This window comes from Schistocerca cancellata, chromosome 8 (genome assembly GCF_023864275.1).
Source record: "Schistocerca cancellata isolate TAMUIC-IGC-003103 chromosome 8, iqSchCanc2.1, whole genome shotgun sequence".
Taxonomy (NCBI): Eukaryota; Metazoa; Arthropoda; class Insecta; order Orthoptera; family Acrididae; genus Schistocerca; species Schistocerca cancellata.
In genome coordinates this window covers 326,771,073-326,792,438 of record NC_064633.1, presented here as the reverse complement: position 1 = coordinate 326,792,438, position 21,366 = coordinate 326,771,073, and positions in this window count along the sequence as shown.

Here is a 21,366-nt window from a genome sequence, read left to right as displayed (position 1 = left end):
CCTTAAAACCCACATCCTTTCATCTTTCCCACTCCTTCCCTCTTTCCTGATGAAACAACCGTGGGTTGCGAAAGCTTGAATTTTGTGTGTGTGTTTGTTATTGTTTCTATCAACGTACCAATGCTTTCGTTTGGTAAGTTACATCATCTTTGTTTTTTGATATATTTTTCCCACGTAACGGGAATTATCCACCAGGCCTCAATCTCCGCTAATTCCAAGTTGCCGCCACTCATATCTCACCTGTCATTCAACATCATCTTTGCCTCTGCACTTCCGCCTCGACTGACATCTCTGCCCAAACTCTTTGTCTTTAAATATGTCTGCTTGTGTCTGTATATGTGTGGATGGATATGTGTGTGTGTGCGCGAGTGTATACCCGTCCTTTTTTCCCCCTAAGGTAAGTCTTTCTGCTCGCGGGATTGGGATGACTCCTTACCCTCTCCCTTAAAACCCACATCCTTTCGTCTTTCCCTCTCCTTCCCTCTTTCCTGACGAAGCAACCGCTGGTTGCGAAAGCTAGAATTTTGTGTGTATGTTTGTGTGTCTATCGACGTGCCAGTGCTTTCGTTTGGTAAGTCACATCATCTTTGTGTATATATATATATATATATATATATATATATATATATATAAACAAAGATGATGTGACTTACCAAATGAAAGTGCTGGCAGGTCGACAGACACACAAACGAACACAAACATACACACACAATGTGTGGATGGATATGTGTGTGTGTGCGAGTGTGTACCCGTCCTTTTTTCCCCCTAAGGTAAGTCTTTCCGCTCCCGGGACTGGAATGACTCCTTACCCTCTCCCTTAAAACCCACATCCTTTCGTCTTTCCCTCTCTTTCCCTCTTTCCTGATGAGGCAACAGTTTGTTGCGAAAGCTTGAATTGTGTGTGTATGTTTGTGTTCGTTTGTGTGTCTGTCGACCTGCCAGCACTTTCATGTGGTAAGTCACATCATCTTTGTTTTTAGATATATTTTTCCTTCGTGGAATGTTTCCTTCTATTATAACCATATATATATATATATATATATATATATATATATATGAACAAAAGCGTTGGCATGTTGATAGACACACAAACAAATACGAACACATACACAAAATTCAAGCTTTCGCAACCAACGGTTGCTTCGTCGGGAGAGAAGAAAGGATGTGGGTTTTAAGGGAGAGGGTAAGGAGTCATTCCAATCCCAGGAGTGGAAAGACTTACCTTAGGGGGTAAAAAGGACAGGTATACACTCTCTCGCGCGCGCGCACACACACACACACACACACACACACACTCACACACACACACACACATCCATCTGCACATATACAGACGCAAGCAGACATTTGTAAGGGCAAAGAGTTTGGGCAGAGATGTCAGTTGAGGCCGAAATGTATTAGATATATTTTTCCCACGTGGAATGTTTCCCTCTATTATATATATGAGAGAGAGAGAGAGATAGAGAGAGAGAGTGGGGGGGGGGGGGGGGGGCAATAGATAAATGGTAACACATGGGAGGAACATCATCAGAATTGGAGCAGTATGCAAAAGCTGAGGCCACCATTTAGATCATAAGGAAAATACAAACCTTACTATAGGTCCCGCAGTCCCTATATCAGTGATACTCCGAATAGAATAAACACTGAAGCAAAAGGCACATGAAGTACATACCCATATGTACTTATATAAAAATTTCAATTTCTTCAGACTTGCGAGATCCATTGGGCTGTTCAACCAGTCCCTAGTAAATGGTCCAATAAAAAGAAAGAATCTTCTGTTCACTACTGTTAATAAATAACAGATATATTATGAACAGAACTATGGACACTAGAGCTGACCCCTTTAAATAAATAGCTTTAACAAGAATACACAAACTGTACTTCCTATGGTAATGAGGGAGAGAGATAATTGTAGGTCTTCTCCAGTTTACAACAAAGAGGCCTACAGTTGTATGCAGTGTCACTGTAATATTATTTGTAAAAGGTCATGGTAGGGCATTGAACTATGAGAGTGTAATTGCATAAAGTCTTGTGTTTTTAGTAATGTGTTCATATACAGTTGTTGACTGAGAAGGTGCAGTGTTAAACTGCATAATTTCTAGGTCAGTTTTCTTTCTGTCTCCTCTTTCCCCTTTTTCAAGTTATATGCTTCAGACCGAGACCGCTATTACTTCATGATACCCTTCTGTTATATTAGCATTTTCTTGCATTGAGTGTGCGTGTTAATTAAAAACTGTGTCATCAATTTGCTAGTAATTTTGTGTGTTGCACTGAGGATCTCTTCAGTACTTTATTTGATATGATCTAAAACTTGTTTTGAACATGTTTGTTAATTACTCTTGTTTGTGATTGTATAATGTAAGGGCACTAAACAGCTTGAAATAACCCAGTTATCAATCATTGCTTTTTGTACAAATTTAGTTGTGGAAAGTCCTAGGTGCAATATATCTAATGTAAAGAGTAAAAGAAACAACTGAGTTGATAGTTGGGGCATTCAGTTATCAATACACACATAAACAAGACTGAAAACACTCTTAATCATCAGAATGACATCATTTTCCTGAAGTAATTAGTACAGAATAAACATTCACACACTTGCATGGGTGTGGCTCTATACTGTCCCAGTTGACCATTGGTTGTACTGGCACTGCTCTTATCTAAGGTGAAAGGTTATATTGGGTGGAGTAGGTGAGGGTGACGAATTCTATTGAGCTAATAGCAGAAAAGCAATATTGTATTTTTGGGAGCAAACAGAAGCAAGTATTCAAAATTCTTTAGTACTAACAGGTAGTTTTCTTTGATATTTCTACTTTGATGGATATACTTTGACTAGGTGTGATAGCATGCATTTTATATGGGTCCTTACATCATACTAATTGATCATCTAGCTTACCCCTCTCCATCCCTCTTTCATTGCCTTGAATAGATATCTACAGTGTGTGTAACAAACAAGAGGCCGAGAGATACCTAGAGTGTGATAAAACCTCAAAAAATGAGTAAATTCATACAACTGGAGCACAATAGATATTTATCAGATTTTTTTTATTATCTTCCAGACTCATTCACCACACAGGTGTGATCATTAATGTTTGGTAGTCATATGATGCTCATCTTGTAGATAGCCAGTACAAATCACAGTTTTGGGAGAAATGTTACAGCCCAAAATTTGAATGGCAAGTGGAGTGGAAGGAGGAGAAATGGTGGTGCCCACACCTGCCACACTAGTACAAGTTTGTATGCCAACTAGCTCTGCAGATGATGAAGAGATTGAAGAAATGTATGATGATGAGATAAAAGAAATTATTCAGATACTGAAGGGAGACGAAAATTTAATAGTCTTGGCGGACTGGAATTTGATAGTAGGAAAAGGAAGAGAAGGAAAAGTAGTGGGTGAATATGGAATGGGGGGTAAGCAATGAAAGAGGAAGCCGCCTGGTAGAATTTTGCACAGAGCATAACTTAATTGTAGCTAACACTTGGTTTAAGAATCATGAAAAGTTATATATGTGGAAGAGGCTTGGAGACACTGGAAGGTTTCAGATAGATTATATCCTACTAAGACAGAGTGTTAGGAACCAGGTTTTAAATTGTAAGATATTTCCAGGGGCAGATATGGACTCTGACCACAATCTGTTGGTCATAAGCTGTAGATTAAAACGGAAGACGCTGCAAAAAGGTGGGAATTTAAGGAGAAGGTACCTGGATAAACTGAAAGAACCAGAGGCTGTAGAGTGTTTCAGAGAGAGCATTAGGGAACAATTGACAAATACAGGGGAAAGAAATACAGTAGAAGAAGAATGGGTAGCTTTGGGAGATGAAATACTGAAGGCAGTAGAGTATCAAGTAGGTAAAAAGATTAGGGCTAGTAGAAACAGAAGAGATATTGAATTTAATTGATGAAAGGAGAAAATATAAAAATGCAGTAAATGAAACAGACAAAAAGGAGTGCAAACGTCTCAAAAATGAGATTGACAGTAAGTGCAAAATGACTAAGCAGGGGTGGCCAGAGGACAAATGTAAGGATGTAGAGGCCTATATCACTAGGTGTAAGATAGATATTGCCTATAGGAAAAATAAAGAGACCTTTGGAGAAAAGAGAACCACTTGTATGAATATCAAGAGCTCAGATGGAAAACCTGTCATAAGCAAAGAATGGAAAGCAAAAAGGTGGAAGGAGTATATAGAGGGTTTATACAAGAGCGATGTACTTGAGGTCGCAGTGGTTTGGAAGGGAGTGAGACAGGGTTGTATGTAGCCTATCCCCGATGTTATTCAATCTGAATATTGAGCAAGCAGTAAAGGAAACAAAAGAAAAATTTGGAATAGGAATAAAATCCATGGAGAAAAAATAAAAACGTTGAGGTTTGCCAATGACGTAATTCTGTCAGAGGCAGCAAAGGACTGGAAGAGCAGGTGAACGGAACGGACAGTGTCTTGGAAGGAGCATATAAAATGAACATCAACAAAAGTAAAATGAGGATAATGGAATTCAATGAGGTGATGCTGTGAGAATTAGTTTACGAAATGAGTTGCTTAAAGTAGTAGATGAGTTGTGCTATTTGGGGAGCAAAATGACTGATGATGGTCGAAGTAGAGAGGATATAAAATGTAGGCAATGGCAAGGAAAGCTTTTCTGAAGAAAAGAAATTTGTTAACATCAAGTGTAGATTTAAGTGTCAGGATTTTCTTAAAGTATTTGTTTGGAGTGTAGCTGTGAATTGTAGTGAAACGTGGACGATAAACAGTTTATGCAAGAAGAGAATAGAAGCTTTCGAAATGTGATGTTGCAGAAGAGTGCTGAAGGTTAGAGGGGTAGATCAAGTAAATAATGAGGTGGTACTGAATAGAATTGGGGAGAAAAGAAATTTGTGGCACGAGTTGACTAGAAGAAGGGATCGGTTGGTAAGACATGTTCTGAGGCATCAAGGGATCACCAATTTAGTATTGGAGGGCACTGTGGAGGGTAAAAATTGTAGAGGGAGACCAAGAGATGAATACACTAAGCAGATTCAGAAGGATGTAAGTTGCAGTAGGTACTTGGAGATGAAGCAGCTTGCACAGGATAGAGTAGCATGGAGAACTGCATCAAACCAGTCTCTGAAGACAACAACAACAACAGAAACATAGAACACTGCTCTCCCTAGTAGCATTTGTGCTATTAGAGAGAGGTAAATGTTATGTACTGGTATCATGTTTCCCCTTCTGTTCTGCAGCATCAGTAACATATTTTGTGCATTTGTCACAATCATTTTAGAGTCAATAGTAATTCACGAGTCAAAACACACTATGCAAACAAAAATACTTTTTAATGAGCTCAGCTGAAAAGTATATTGGTAGCACATTGCTGTTATTCTGCTAAGGTCTAAAATTCAAAACATAATTCCCCCTCATGCCCTCCTATTATCCAGCAGTACTGTAACACTTTTATTCATTCAGCAGTCATTTCTTAGCATTCTATGAATTTTTACCATGACTTTTTTCCTATAGAGAAGACGGAAAGCTGTGAACTGTAGAGCAGATATGGGAATATCACAAGCTTTGCCTCCTCCTTCATCTCTACCATTTATTTTGATAGAAGGCAGTATTTCTGCAGGCCATTGCATCATACTGAGGATCATGAGGGAAATAAAAGTGTGATGACTGTGTCTGTACCTTTGATTAGAGAACATACCAGCATCTTCAGTGAGTAAAAAGTATGCTACCTTTAAATAACACAACATTGTTGCATGTAGGCAGCTGACATAGGAATTACTACCACCATAATTAAACTATATAATACATCTGATGACATGATACACCATTGACAACTGACACAGACAAGAAATTCAACTGTTGAACTGTCACATCCTGGGAGAGTAGCATAATCTTGTGTATGTATGATGCTCAGGGAGCATTTTGTATAACTTTAGGGCTGTTGCCATGTAGTTATCCACAGAGTCAAGTAGAAATTAGTTCTAGGCTCGACTCTAAACTCTCAGGTTCTGTCTGATCTTCAGTTTCTACAGCAGCCTGATTCCAAAACTGACCAGGTTCATCCAGCATCCATGATCATGAGATATCAGGAAGAGACTGTAAGAAGACAAAATTCTGAGTACTGCTGACAGAGACACAAAATTATGAACTAAAATTCAAATTACATCCTACTAAAACTACAGGACCGCCAAGAATAGCATGAGGAGCAACAGTTTTAACAGGTGTTTTATTCCCTCTTATCGGCAGTGGTAGTAGTTAGCTCTATATTATAAATAGATTTATATACAGTATATCTTGAACGATGACAAAATCTTCCACATAGAGGCATGCTGGCGTTCAATGCAGTTGCCTTGCAGCAGCCCGATCCAGACCACTGCAAGGAAGTGACTGCACTTGCTTTATATACCCATGGGGGACTTCGAGAAAAATTCATGGCAGGGATCTGCATTAGTCATTATCCCACCGGTGTGTATAGGATCTCTAGTACAAGCAGCCAAAGCAGTAGGAACCAGCCAATGTCACGTACCAAAAATAGACAACTCGTGCCTCATTATCCAGTTTATGTACGACACAGAGCATCCCAGAGTGCTCCAGGGAGCTAAAGCACTAAGAAGAACTGCGTTTTGGCTTTTCACAAGATTAAAGTGTAGCTCATTTTTTTGTAAAAATAAATTTATTTATGATAATATACAGTACAATCATCAGTCTTTTTTACATATTCACGTACTCCTTTACCTTTAACTCAGACATGAGCACTTTCATCAGAGTTTATTTTACTTTTATTATGAGTCTACAAACTAAAATCAGATGGTGAAATATGATACGACTTTCCAAAATCCCTGTTGGCTACTTCTCAGTGAAAAGCGTTTAGAAAAGCTGAACAGGAACATTAAATTCACCACTATGTCCCCTAACAATGGGTACTGTAAACCAGCCATTACATTGCGAAAATGTATCATTAACATCCAAACTGAATTTCAAATTACATCCTACAAAAACTACAGAACCATCAAGAATAGCATGAGCAACAACAGATTTAACAGGTATGTTAGTCTAGGTTTTGGGCAATTGTTTCCTTTTTGGGAAGAAAAGAGGAATAGGCCACTCATACCACAAGATGAGAATGAGGGGAGATTAGATAGAGCTTAGAAATATCTTCAGTGACTGGGACATGCACTACATGGAAATAATGCTGCAATTTTGCTTGGTGGCCATTTATATAAGAATTAGTGCCACTGTAATTATGCTACATAGGACATCCAGTTCCTCTATTGCTGATACACTCCTGGAAATTGAAATAAGAACACCGTGAATTCATTGTCCCAGGAAGGGGAAACTTTATTGACACATTCCTGGGGTCAGATACATCACATGATCACACTGACAGAACCACAGGCATATAGACACAGGGAACAGAGCATGCACAATGTCGGCACTAGTACAGTGTATATCCACCTTACGCAGCAATGCAGGCTGCTATTCTCCCATGGAGACGATCGTAGAGATGCTGGATGTAGTCCTGTGGAACGGCTTGCCATGCCATTTCCACCTGGCGCCTCAGTTGGACCAGCGTTTGTGCTGGACTTGTAGACCGCGTGAGACGACGCTTCATCCAGTCCCAAACATGCTCAATGGGGGACAGATCCGGAGATCTTGCTGGCCAGGGTAGTTGACTTACACCTTCTAGAGCACGTTGGGTGGCACGGGATACATGCGGACGTGCATTGTCCTGTTGGAACAGCAAGTTCCCTTGCCGGTCTAGGAATGGTAGAACGATGGGTTCGATGACGGTTTGGATGTACCGTGCACTATTCAGTGTCCCCTCGACGATCACCAGTGGTGTACGGCCAGTGTAGGAGATCGCTCCCCACACCATGATGCCGGGTGTTGGCCCTGTGTGCCTCGGTCATATGCAGTCCTGATTGTGGCGCTCACCTGCACGGCGCCAAACACGCATACGACCATCATTGGCACCAAGGCAGAAGCGACTCTCATCGCTGAAGACGACACGTCTCCATTCGTCCCTCCATTCACGCCTGTTGCGACACCACTGGAGGCGGGCTGCACGATGTTGGGGCGTGAGCGGAAGACGGCCTAACGGTGTGCGGGACCGTAGCCCAGCTTCATGGAGACGGTTGCGAATGGTCCTCGCCGATACCCCAGGAGCAACAGTGTCCCTAATTTGCTGGGAAGTGGCGGTGCGGTCTCCTACGGCATTGCGTAGGATCCTACGGTCTTGGTGCGCATCCGTGCGTCGCTGCGGTCCGGTCCCAGGTCGAAGGGCACGTGCACCTTCCGCCGACCACTGGCGACAACATCGATGTACTGTGGAGACCTCACGCCCCACGTGTTGAGCAATTCGGCGGTACGTCCACCCGGCCTCCCGCATGCCCACTATACGCCCTCGCTCAAAGTCCGTCAACTGCACATACGGTTCACGTCCACGCTGTCGCGGCATGCTACCAGTGTTAAAGACTGCGATGGAGCTCCGTATGCCACGGCAAACTGGCTGACACTGACGGCAGCAGTGCACAAATGCTGCGCAGCTAGCGCCATTCGACGGCCAACACCGCGGTTCCTGGTGTGTCCGCTGTGCCGTGCGTGTGATCATTGCTTGTACAGCCCTCTCGCAGTGTCCGGAGCAAGTATGGTGGGTCTGACACACCGGTGTCAATGTGTTCTTTTTTCCATTTCCAGGAGTGTATATCATCAATACTTGACTCAGACATTGCATTCAGTGGTTATAGTAGTCACTTTATCTTAAGATGGGTGTGTCACATCTTGCATGATTGGCCCCCTCCCTTCTAATCTTCTGCGATCCATCATTCCTCTTTTCTCCCAAGAAAGGAACTAATTATTCTGAAATCTAGGTTAGTTTTGTACTTTTATATGCGAAAAAAATAGTGGGAGAATATGGACTGGGAAAAAAAGGATGAAAGAGGAAGCCAGCTGATTGAATTTTGCACAGAGCATAATTTAATCATTTGCTAACATTTGGTATAAGAATCATGAAAGAAGAGAACTTGGGACACTGGCATTTCAGAATGATTATATAATGGTAAGACGGAGATGACAGGACCTGTTTTTAAACTGGAAGACATTTCTAGGGGGAGATGTGGACTCTAACCATAATTTTTTGATTATGAACTGTAGACTAAAACTTAAGAATTTTGCGAAAAGTCGAATTGGGACGTGGGTATGGTTAAAGAATCGGAGGCTGCTTGTAGTTTCAAAGGGAACATTAGGCAACAATTAACAAGAAGCACTGGAAAGTAATATTGGAGAAGGTGAATGGGTAGCTTCGAAACATGAACTATTGAAGGCAACAGAGGACCAAATAGGTAAAAAGAAACGACCATGTAGGAATGCTTGGATATCTCAGGAAATATTGAATTTAATCGATGAAAGGAGAAAATATATAAATGGAGCAAACGAAGCAAGGAAAAAGGAATACTCTAAAAAATGAGATTGACAGGAAGTGCAAAATGGCTAAGAAGGAATGGCTAGAGGACAAATGCCAGGCTACACAAGCATATATAACCACAGGTAAGGATAGATACCACGCATAGGAAAATAAGAGGTCTTTGCAGAATCAGTACTAAGCAAAGAAGGGAAAGGTGAACGGGATATGTAGAGGTGTTATACAACGGAAATGTTTTTGAGGGCACTAGTATTGAAAGACAATAGAACGTAGCTGAAGACAAGATGGAAGACATGATACGGTGAGGAGAATTTGACAGATCACTGAAAGGTCTAAGCCAAGACTAGGCCCCTGGAGTATACAACATTCCTTCAGAACTGCTCGTACCCTTGGGAGAGCCAGCCACGACATAAAACTCCACTTGGTGTGGCAGGTGTAGGGGGTGGACAAAAATAAGGAAACACCACAAGAAATGCACACTTGAAGATCAAGTTAGGTGCTAGCCAAGCCTGTTGGTTGCACTACGACTATGAACAGTGCCTGTGCCACGCCCTCAGCATGTTGCAAGGGTCATTTGTGGTCCGAACAGTGTTGTGTGTGATTGGGAGTGCATTATGTCAGAGCTTAGTGCATTCGAACATTGGCAAATTGTGGATGCTCATATGGCAGGTACTTCCATAATCAAGGGAGCCAAAGTTTATGGTGTTCGAAGAGGCACCGTATTTATACTGCATACAGAAGAAGGGGAAAAACATAATCTGCTAAGTCAGCACAGATGAAAGTGCATGCTGAGTGATCTTGACAGACAGTCATTGAAGAGGATTGTGACGAAAAATGAGAGGACAACAACTACAAAAGTCACTGCGGAACTGAATGTTGCACTTGTGAAAGCTGTCAGCATCAAAACAACATGAAGTCCGCTACAGAAGTGGGGAATTGTCCGGTGAGGCATAATTTCAGAACCACACATCAGTGATGCAAATGCCAATATCAGGACAAAGTGGTGCCAAAGCCATAAAATGTGTACTGTGGGCTTATCGAAGGAGGTCATTTGCTTGGATGAGTCTTGTTTCATACTGTTTCCAACTTCTTGTCAAGTTTACATCCCCAAAATGTGATGATTCTGGCAGCTATATCGTGGTAATCCTTGGGCCCCATGGTTGCTCTGCAGTGGTGCATTACTGCCAAGGATTATGTGACCATTTTGGCTGATTAGATCCATCTCATGGTTCAATGGTCCCACCCTCCCCCAATAGTGATGCTGTGTTCCAAGACAACACGGCACCTGTTCAGACAGCTCGCATCGTCCTGGGCTGGCCGTGTGAGCATGAGGACGAATTGTTGCTGTCTACCACAATCACCGGACACAATATTATTGAGCTTTTGTGGTCTACTTTGGAGAGATGGGTGCATGATTGCTATTCAGCTCCATTACTGTTACCTGAATTTGCCACTATTTTACAGAAAGATGGATATAATCTTCCCTTCGAAACCACAGAGGAGCAGTATTTATCCATTCTGAGACAACTGGAAGCTATTTTGAAGCCAACAGTTTTCGTACACTTTACTATACATTGTAATGTGTTGTATTTTTCATGTTTCCATATTTTTGTCCACCTGCTGTGTGTGAGAGAGGGTTAAAATTACCCTCAGACTTCAAGAAGAATGTAATAATTCCAAATCCAAAGAAAGCAGGTGCAGACAAATGTGATCATCATCAAACTATCAATTTGATAAATCATAGTTGGGAAATACAGACACGAACTACTTGCAGAAGAATGGAAAAACTGGTAGAAACCAACCTGAGAGAGGAGCAGTGTGGGTTCTGGAGAAATGCCGAACACATGGGGCTTTATTGACTATGTTTTATGTTAGAAGGTAGGGTTAAAGAAAGGCAAACCTACATTTATAGCATTTGTAGACTTACAGAAAGCTTTTGTCAATGTTGACTGGAATACTCTCTTTGAAATTATGAAGGTAGCAGGGGTAAAACACGGAGCAAAAGGCTAGAAACTGGACTGCTGTTCTAAGAGTTGAGGGGAGTGAAAGCGAAGCAGTTGTTGTGAAGGGAGTGTGACACAGTCATAGTCTATCTCTGATGTTATTCAGTCTGTACATTGAGCAAGCATTAAAGCAAGCTAAAAAAATTAGAAAAGGAGTTAAAGTTCAGGGAGAAGAAATAAAAACTTTGAGGTATGGCAGTGACATCGTAATTCTGTCACAGACAGATCAGTTGAATGGAATGGCTACGGTCTTGAAAGGATATAAGATGACTTTTAAAAGGTAATGTGATGTAGGTCAGTTAAATCAGATGATGCTTACGGAATTATATTAGGAAATGAGACATTGAAAGTAGCAGACAAGATCTGATAATTGGGCAGTAAACTAACTGGTGATGACCGAAGTAGACGAGAGATAGAATGTAGACTGAAAATGGCAAGAAAACCATTTCTGAAGAAAAGATTTGTAAACATTTAATTTAAATTTAAGTAGAAAGTCTATCCTCAATGCATTTGTCTGAAGTGTAGCCTTATATGGAAGTGAAACCTGAATGATAAACAGTTCGGACAAGAAGAGAACAGAAGGGTGTTTGAAATGTGGCGCTACAGATGAATAGAGGGTCAAAAGGATGTGGGCTGCAGTAGTTATTTGGAAATGAAGGGGGCTTGCACAGCATAGAGTAGTGTGGAGAGCTGGATCAAACCAGTCTTTTGACTGAAGACCACCAAAACAACAACAAAGTATTCATAGAAAGTGTTGCGGGTCAGCATGTGCAATGACTGCTACTGCATGATGGAAGCAGTTTTTGTGTGTATCAGGATGACGAGGGAGGCAGTAGTCGCTCCAGAATCCCAAATGTATGTATGCAACTGCTAGGTGAGTCTTTGGAGAACCCGATTTGGCAACTTGTCCATAAGGTACTGACAAGGTCTTGACAGGCTCACTGAAAAGTGAACACTGTCACAAAGAGTTTTGTATAGGAACTGCCACTGGAGTAGACTTGTCCCACGATTTATCTATTGCTTTTATCCTTCATCAATTTAGAGGGCCAGGAGTCTTACACATGCATGTACTACAGGTGCTGTTAGCCCCAAAACGGAGCATTCAAAGAGCTATTCAACACAATAGTTATTAATCTGGAGAGCTTGGGACTTAATGCCATGTTTTACATACATACCCACACCCCATTTCTTCCTACTGGTTCTACGGTAATATGATATCAGGTTGTATCCATCAAGATGCTTCTGTTCAATTTCCATTGATTCCATATGATATTCTTATACGACCAGCAAATCTGATGATATTCCGTCCATCATTTTGTTTTCCCTAATGAATATGCGAAGTTTAACTTTTTTGTAATGATGCTTCTGAAGTTTTGATAGGAGGTGCTGAATGTCTTTTATATAATATTTATTGTGTTTCCCAAGCTGCAGTATTTTCTTTCACTAGTACCTGTTTGAAGTAAAACTCTATTTACTTTCCAACTCTGTCTTTCAGATGAATTCATCATAAAGATCACCTGGGGAATGCATTAGAAATTACTGGGATAGGTTGGATACTCTTTTGAACAGACTGGATGCTTTCGGGAATTACGTATGCAAGTAGACTCTTACCAGAAGCATTAAGATACAAACTATATTGATTATGGTGCAAGGTCACACCCATACATGAATGTCCCTCTCCTTTGAGCAATTTTCCAACCTCAGCATTAACATATTCCACAGAATGGTTCATCCAGGGCTTATCATACTGCTCATAGTGACACTAATATGAGAAGCATTCTCAGCAATGTGCTAAAGTCTAATGCCATCCCTAATGGCCCAAGTCTTGCCTCATTTTCAACTACCACTACATTGTCTATTTTCAGACATCGCTCTTCAATGAGCCTAAATCACAGGTTATATCACCATGTACTGTAATACTCTTAAAAGTTCTGTCATTTCCCCCCTCCCCTTCCCATGACTACTGTCCAGCTATAAGGCTGCAAATACCACATGAAAATAAAACTGACATTCCTCAAACTGAGTGCCATTCCTGATGATTCTGTGGCAGTTTGCAAACTTGTCCATTATTGATTAACATACTTGGTTAAGAAACTTTGTTCAGTTTAACGTAACAATTAAGGCACCTCCATATGTGTTATTAATAGAATAATTTGGAAATTAGAGTTGTAACAATCACAGTACGTAATATAAATGTAGTTATTAAGTGCAATGAAAGTTATTCATGGAGGATAAAATTATTGAGGAATTCAATGTAGACTCAGTTTGCTTCAAACTATGAATTTTCCGCTAAAAATATGAGGAAAAGCTCTACAGCAATGGATATGTTTATTGATGCACCATTAGTGGTTTCATTATGGGAGGGGCACTGATGGGTTATCAGATCATCAGACACTGGTCTTCAGACTTGAAAATATGTTCGACATAAATTGAGGCAACAAATTTTGGTCACGAGTTCACTTGTAGTGAAATTATGCATATGACTGAAGAAGAAAGTTCAGTGGCAGGACGTATTCATTGTACATAGTTTTATGATAAATACTAGTAAACACACACACAAAAACAACCACTGCAGTGACAGAGTCATTGTGGATGGCAAAACTTATCAGAATAACATATAATTAAGAGGTTGTTATCAAGGATTACACTCCAATCACTAGCTATACCCAGCATATTATTACACAGAAATGTTAGATTTTGAGAAATGTCAATGGGGAGGCTAAGAGAATGAGCCATGTCAATACAATAAATTAATCACTGCTCAACCATGATTTTATTGCACTTGGCCTCCAGTGGCCATTATCACAAAAACACTGCAACTTCACAGTAAACAGTGTTGTAAAGAAAGCACAGTGCCCCGTGAATGATTTCAAGACAATTGTGCACATATCATCAAGTGGTTCAGTATGTCCCTGTGAAATATCACGATAAAAACTCACCATAAGCCGACTGAAGAACTCTCACTCCTAAATGCAGTAATATTGTGGCCAACTAATACTTTACAATCCACAGCTTTATGAAATAATTTGATGACTGCAAACTTCTTGACATCAGCTGTATTAGATATAGATCTTCTACCCAATAGATTACGCCCAGAATAATTTCACCAACCACAATACAGCCCCACTGTGAATGCTATTCTCGGGCATGTGATGAGTTAGTTGCTGTTTGTAAAAAGATGAAATTTGACTTGATTACTGTAGACTGATTAGAAGCTGATGCAAATGGGTTTCTGGGTGAAATGACAGAAAGTCATATACTAGAGGTACAAAAAGTACTGCACGTACGATTGTTTCTCACAGATATTATCAATATGTCTCCTGTCCAGAAAATACAGAACCTATCACTGCTCCTTGATCTGACAGTAAGAAGCATGCCAGTGGTAGATCATGGGATTTTGTTTAGGAGAGGCAGTGACCAGGGAGACCTTAGGGTACTTTATATATCCCACTTACCAAAAAGTACACTGTTTTTTAAAGCCTGAAAGCCAATTGAAATGAAACCTGAATGTGATAATTCTTGTATCACTTAAACAGTACGTCAATATGAATAACATTACTATATATGACTTTTACTACACCATTCGTTAAATGCTATAAAGACATTCAACTTCCATCTAGGATGGGGTATGGCTATTTTCAGATATATATTTATCATTACATCAATTAAAATACAAATTGTTTTAACATAGTAATGTAATCAAAATTTACAATTTTCCTTGAGACAATAATCCTTACGAAAGTACAAAATAAATATCAAATTTCGAAGTAAAAGATTCAGTGTTTAAGTGTGATAGTTAAACTTGAAATTCAACATCTAAAACTGAATCTTCTTGCTTTGCCTTCTGTATAACCTTTTGGTTTTTTTTTTTATCTTTGACCACTTATTTCTTGCACTATTCTCCTTGGTCACTTCAGTTTCATCATATTTCTCCTTATTTGAGGCTCATACTCTTTGTGGTGAAGTGTTCTTCACAGCAAGTACCATCGATTTTGTTCTATCCACATTCAGTTACTTTTCACTAAGTAAATCGCCTAATGAATGTACTGCATTGTAAACACTTATTTTTGCAGAAACTATACCCTTTTAAGTTTTCAATTAAAACTTCTTTGTTAACAGAGCATTTTCATGAAACATGCATAACTTCATGTAGTTATCGTTCACACTTTGTTCTACATTCATCAAAAAGTGATCAAATTTGTTCTCCTTGGAACTGAATTGTTTCAGTTGTATTTCATAACAGTCTGAAATTTCAAAATATTCTCTTCGCTATTAATGCTTCTCGAAATGAATCTATGGATAACCTCAGGTGATAAACATGGGCGCCACAATACACAATCTTTAATTTCAAAGTACTCTTCCCAGCAAATTTTAAATACAAATCTTGCAAAATAACTGTGCACTCACTTCTAAAATTTGAATGAAATTGTCTGTGTAAGTTTGATGGCAGGTGTTGGTTTATCAAGTCTTTCTATTCTGATTTTCTCCTCTAATGACCTCACAAGAAAATGCTTATGAATCAAACTATTTATAGCCTTCATTTCACTAACAGTAAATTAATATTATTACACTATTTGTATTGCACAATACTCTAAAATCTCATGTGGAATGAAGAAAACAAACTTAAAAACCAGCAGACACTACTGCAAGCTCCTATGTACTAATATAGCTTGGAAAACTTTTTTGCTGGTGAGAAAATGAATTCACTCTGATTTTCCTTAGCACCTTTAAATGTTTAAATAAATGCCTTTCTAAAAATGACACGGATTAAAGAGATTTAAATAGAATAGTGAATAGAATTAAAGAAAACAGCTGTTCTGATACTCCTCCAGAAACACGTTAGATGGCAGCACTCTTTTGGGCAGCATTACAGTTCACACGTCATTTCCATTAGGTATATATGCCTCATATAGCTGTGTGTTAATGAAGCCACACCTCCAAATTTCTGCCTCAGCACCGGCCCCCTATGTAGGCTTACCGTATTTTTTTGGGTCCAACCCAGGACATATGCTTCAAATTTCTTAAAAATCTTAACAGTTTACTGAAACATTAGACTTAATTTAGTCAACAGTATTTTTTTGTAGACAACATTTTTTCAGAAATTGTTTGTTTCTTTTAATTACATCATATAATTCACAACCAGAAATTTGTATTTTTGTTGCAGGTTAGGGTTAATCTCTCTCTACCCATTGCTAAACGATGACGCAAAAACTGAATAGAGATAAAATGATCAAAAACGAGTTAGTTGACACAAAACACCACAAACAAATTGCCCCTCTTGCGAAGCCCAACGACTAAGAGCAAGTGCAAAGTTGTGGCAGTGTTTTCTCCAGTGTCAGAGCACAAAGGAACGGCCATAAGATAATGTTTGTAAACATGGTGTTGATATTAAAATAAAAAAGACCTCAACAGTCAAAGTTCTCAAACCCAACGACATTTCCGCAACCTCGGGCAGAAAAAAACATTTCCGCAACCTCGGGCAGAAAAAAACATTTCCGCAACCTCGGGCAGGAAAAAAAAAAAAAAAACCACAGCATGACTGTCCGGGATAATTCCAGACGTATGGTAAGCCTATACTTCAGTAGCAAAGGCTGTGCTAACATGGATTGCTTAGATGGATATATAAGTCCTCTACAGATAACAAAGACAGTTCAGTAGAAGAGAGGTTCCACAATAGTGGAGATGAAAAAGTGCTCATAGCCTTACGGTATGCATTTTAGAGCACATGATTACTAACCTTTCTTTGCTTTGAATGATTGTTCCTCAAAACAAAATTCATGACCACTCACTCAATTTCATTACTTTTATGATCTTCAGTTCCTTGTAATTAATTTCATGACCAGCAGACACCTTGCCAAAGATTGAATATAGAAAGCAAGTTCCAGTGCATGTTAGGAGCAGCAGTTATGCAAAGACTTTCACAGAATTATTAGAGTGGACAGGCTGATCAAACCAGTCTTTCGACTGAAGACCTGACAACCTTATAAACACCACATTCATCATCCATTAGAAATAGCACATTTTTCATAACAAGGCAACATTTCATTTTAGTGTGTTTTCAGACAAGCTCAGAATTATCCAAGACATATTCATGCAAAATTTCATAAACGAAGAAACACTTGTTTATTGTTTAAAACATATTGATGTCCCTTGGTTATTTTGATGGTAAGAGAAGTCCTATTATATCCTGCTGCATAAAATATGCAATTTTTCAAAACCATGGCAAAGTTAACTTTTACAAAGCATGCCTTAAAAACTGCCCCATTCAGTTTTCGTTTACATGCAAATTTATCCTCAACTGCATTGTAAGCAAAGGTTCGTTGCTGGTGCTGGGATCCTCTGGGCACTAACCTCTGTTGGTCCATGGTGATTTTTTGCCACCACCACTCCAAAGGAAATGGTATTCCAGTTGCCATGGTGACACGCCTAGTAGCCAGCTGCAGGTGGGGCACTTTTCTGAGGCACCCAAGCTTCTGAGTGGACCTCTCAAGCGACATTCGCAAATCTCAAGTCAGTTGCGTAATGGATCTCAAACTGATATTCTGTCACCCAAATTGTCTGGGAAACTGTTGTCTGCCCAAAAAGGATGCTTCAAGAACTGGCTGCTTTTGAAGAGCATGTTAACTGGGGAACCAGATATTCTCCCTTCTGAGTGGCCAATGTCAGAAACATGAAGGTTCACAAGGATGCATGATAGTAATCCGAACATCATGTTCCTGAAGTGAAATTTAAGAAATGTTACCAAAGCAAAACCTATTGTCTTTTGTGCATATACACAGTGACCTGTGAATGTTCTTGCAGCACAATCCTTGATAAATAAAACTGCATGAATTCAAATAAAGAGTTCCTGTCAACAAACTTCAAACTCCAGCTGATGCTCTTTTGAGTTAGAAATTTTGCTAACACATCTCTAAAAACTTACTTCAGTATTCTTCAAGTCAACTGCAACTGTCAAACCAGAGATTTTTTTATGGACAATCTGTTATTAAATCTGCAAAAAACAGTTCTTCTCAAGTGATGCATGAACTGCCTGCACCCACTATTTGTACTCATGATAATCTGCATCAACAACTTCTTTGTAAAAAAACAACGGTGTGACACCAAAGCAGTATTTCCTAGACAAATGTTATACTGATGCAGCAAGCAATATTTAGTGGCATTCTGTCAGATCTATTAACAATTTTGGACAATGCTATTAGCAAGAACTTTTTTTGACATTCTTATGAACTGCATTCTGCAAGGCAGTACAGTAATACATAAAATAAGTTCAAATCTGTAGGATTTTGTGGCTGAACTTAAAAAAATAAGTTATAAAAGTTTCTTTCTTATTGCCTAGCAGTAGTCAGTTTTTGTAGTTTTTAATCCATTAATTCCTCATTATAAAAAGCAGTCAATCTTTTTACAGCATCAGACAGAACCTTACTTAGCCTTTTTTCACCTGATGAAGCAAAAATACTGATCTTATTTTTCCTGTTGTCTGTTTTCACCACTCTTTCAGAAACTCCAAACTTGGCAGTTGTCTTTCTGATGCACTAAATTGTTTGGTGTCACTTTTAGAATCATATCTTTTTTCAGTGCATCTTGAAATACAGAATTTTGCTTTAAGTTTGGCCATGGGCTCAACAGAATACAATCAGATACTTATTGCCAATAAAATACATTGTACAATAATAAAACAATATGATGGAAATGACAAACAAAAAGAGACTGTTTATGAAATCTTGCATGAACCCATCATGAATAATTTTGGGTGTACCTGAAAACAAATCGAAACAAAATCATGAAGCCTTGTACCAAAAAACATTTTATTTCTAATGAATGGTGAACAAACTGCTTTAAATGAGCTCTTTCTATATTCGCCCATGCCACAATAATACTCATTACTAAGCAGTCTGCTGCACAATGGCAGATTTTATTATGAAGCAAATATGTAGGGAGTGACTAAATAATTTTCTACAGTTATATTTATTCTATGGATGAAAGTACTTCAGTACTATTAGCATGGCTGTGGGACTGGGTTCAGTAGGATAAGAGCGCCAACAAACAAAATCAATCAAATCCCAGAAATGTAGAATGGGAAACATATTGGGCAAACTTGCAAGTTGATAAATGTGTGTGCATGAAAAAGGCATGTGCATCCCTTGCTTTATATAGTGTTGTCCCACAAAAATATGGCACACAGAGTGCTTTGAAGAAGACCGTACCTTTACAGCTGCCACATCAAGACCCACAATATTGCTCAGGCACATATGCCCACTCTTGTCTGAGCACAAAGCATTAAAGCGTTGATACTGAAAAGTCCATATGAAGCTGACTAACTCATTATGACAATGAAGAGAAGACAACAGTTAAACCATGCTGTGCGCAACATGCACTGTCCAGTACACACTAAGTCCAACATAGAATCATTATCTACACACTAGTATTACAGTCAATTATATCAACATGGTCTGTAAGAATAACTGTCATGGTACGACAAATCCAATCTTCGAGTCCTGTGAATATTCCGCTACTACGTTCATTCACATCTTGCCCTTTAATGTTGATGAGGCATACTGGCTCTTGCTTTGAAGTTTCCAAATTATTTCACACTATATCACAAACAGAGCTTACTGTAACAAAATGTTTGTGGCTGCTGCACAGTTGGGTATTGTACATCATGCCTCTGCAACCTTAATCAGTTATCATTGGAAAACTCTTCTGCAAGACATCCAAGTATGGATTACTTGATACTTGTTCTGGATGTTGCAATTTTCATAAATGTTGGCGTAGTTCCAAATTTTATACAAGATAATTTCAGTAAACAATCGTTCCTAAATCAGTTGAGGGATGTGACCAACAATGTGACTATATGAAAATGGAGGGGATGAGATATTACTGTTGCATAGTTATTTGAATTGTCACAAGTGAGTCGTTAAATACACTATTTCAGCTTCTAGAGGTGCAAACAGTTTCTGTTAGTAACAAGCATGAGAAAAAACTTTGAGTCTTTGGGAAGTATGAGAAATAAATACAGAAAAAGAATCACCACAGCCAGATCATCGAAGAACTTTATTTCAGACAACTAGTTTTGGCACAACACTTACACCATCTTCATGCCCATTACAAACCGAAAGAGTACTTTCATTTCTTGGCTCATGCATTGTAGAACGCATATAACACTAGTTGTAGACTGTATACTTCAGGAGTTGTCCCCACAATCACCGCATGGGAATAATTTTAAATATTTCTCTGGCATTTCTAAAAATCCAGAAAATTTATGGTACCAGATATTGTGTACTCACAGGAAAAAAAATTGCCTTCAAAATATTGCAGAGCTCAATAAAACAAGTTATCATCTTACATTTTTATAGTCAATGAGACATTGTAATTAATGTTGGATTTTGTAATAAGGATAGAGAATTGTTAGTAAACACGAAATCCCCCCTCCCAATATATCCTTGTTGTTGGTGGGCAGGCTTGTGTGCTTCAACAATATGGGTACCCATACCATTGGTGCTACCACAACACAGGGGTATCTGTTGAGGGGCCAGACAAATGATGTTCCTGAAGAGGGGCAGCAGTCTGGACAATTCACTGATCTGGCCTTATAACATCAACAAAAACAACCGTGTTCTGTTGCTACTGCTAACAGCAAAGGGAAACTACAGCTGCAATGTTTCCCCGGGGCTTGCAGCTCTACTCTAAGGTTAAATGATAATAGCATCCTTTCCGGTAAAATATTTTGGAAGCAAAATAGTTCCTCATTTGGATATCTGGGCGGGCACTACTCAACATGTCATCAGGAGAAACAAATTTGTTTTCAAAAAAAAAAAAAAAAAAAAAAAAAAAAAAAAAAAAAAAAAAAAAAAAAATTTGAATCATGGAATGTTAGATTCCCTAATTGGGCAGAAGTTAGAAAATTCAAAAAAGAAAATGGAAAATGATGACAGTGTAGAAGTAAGGAAAATGGTTCTGGACAGTCACTGA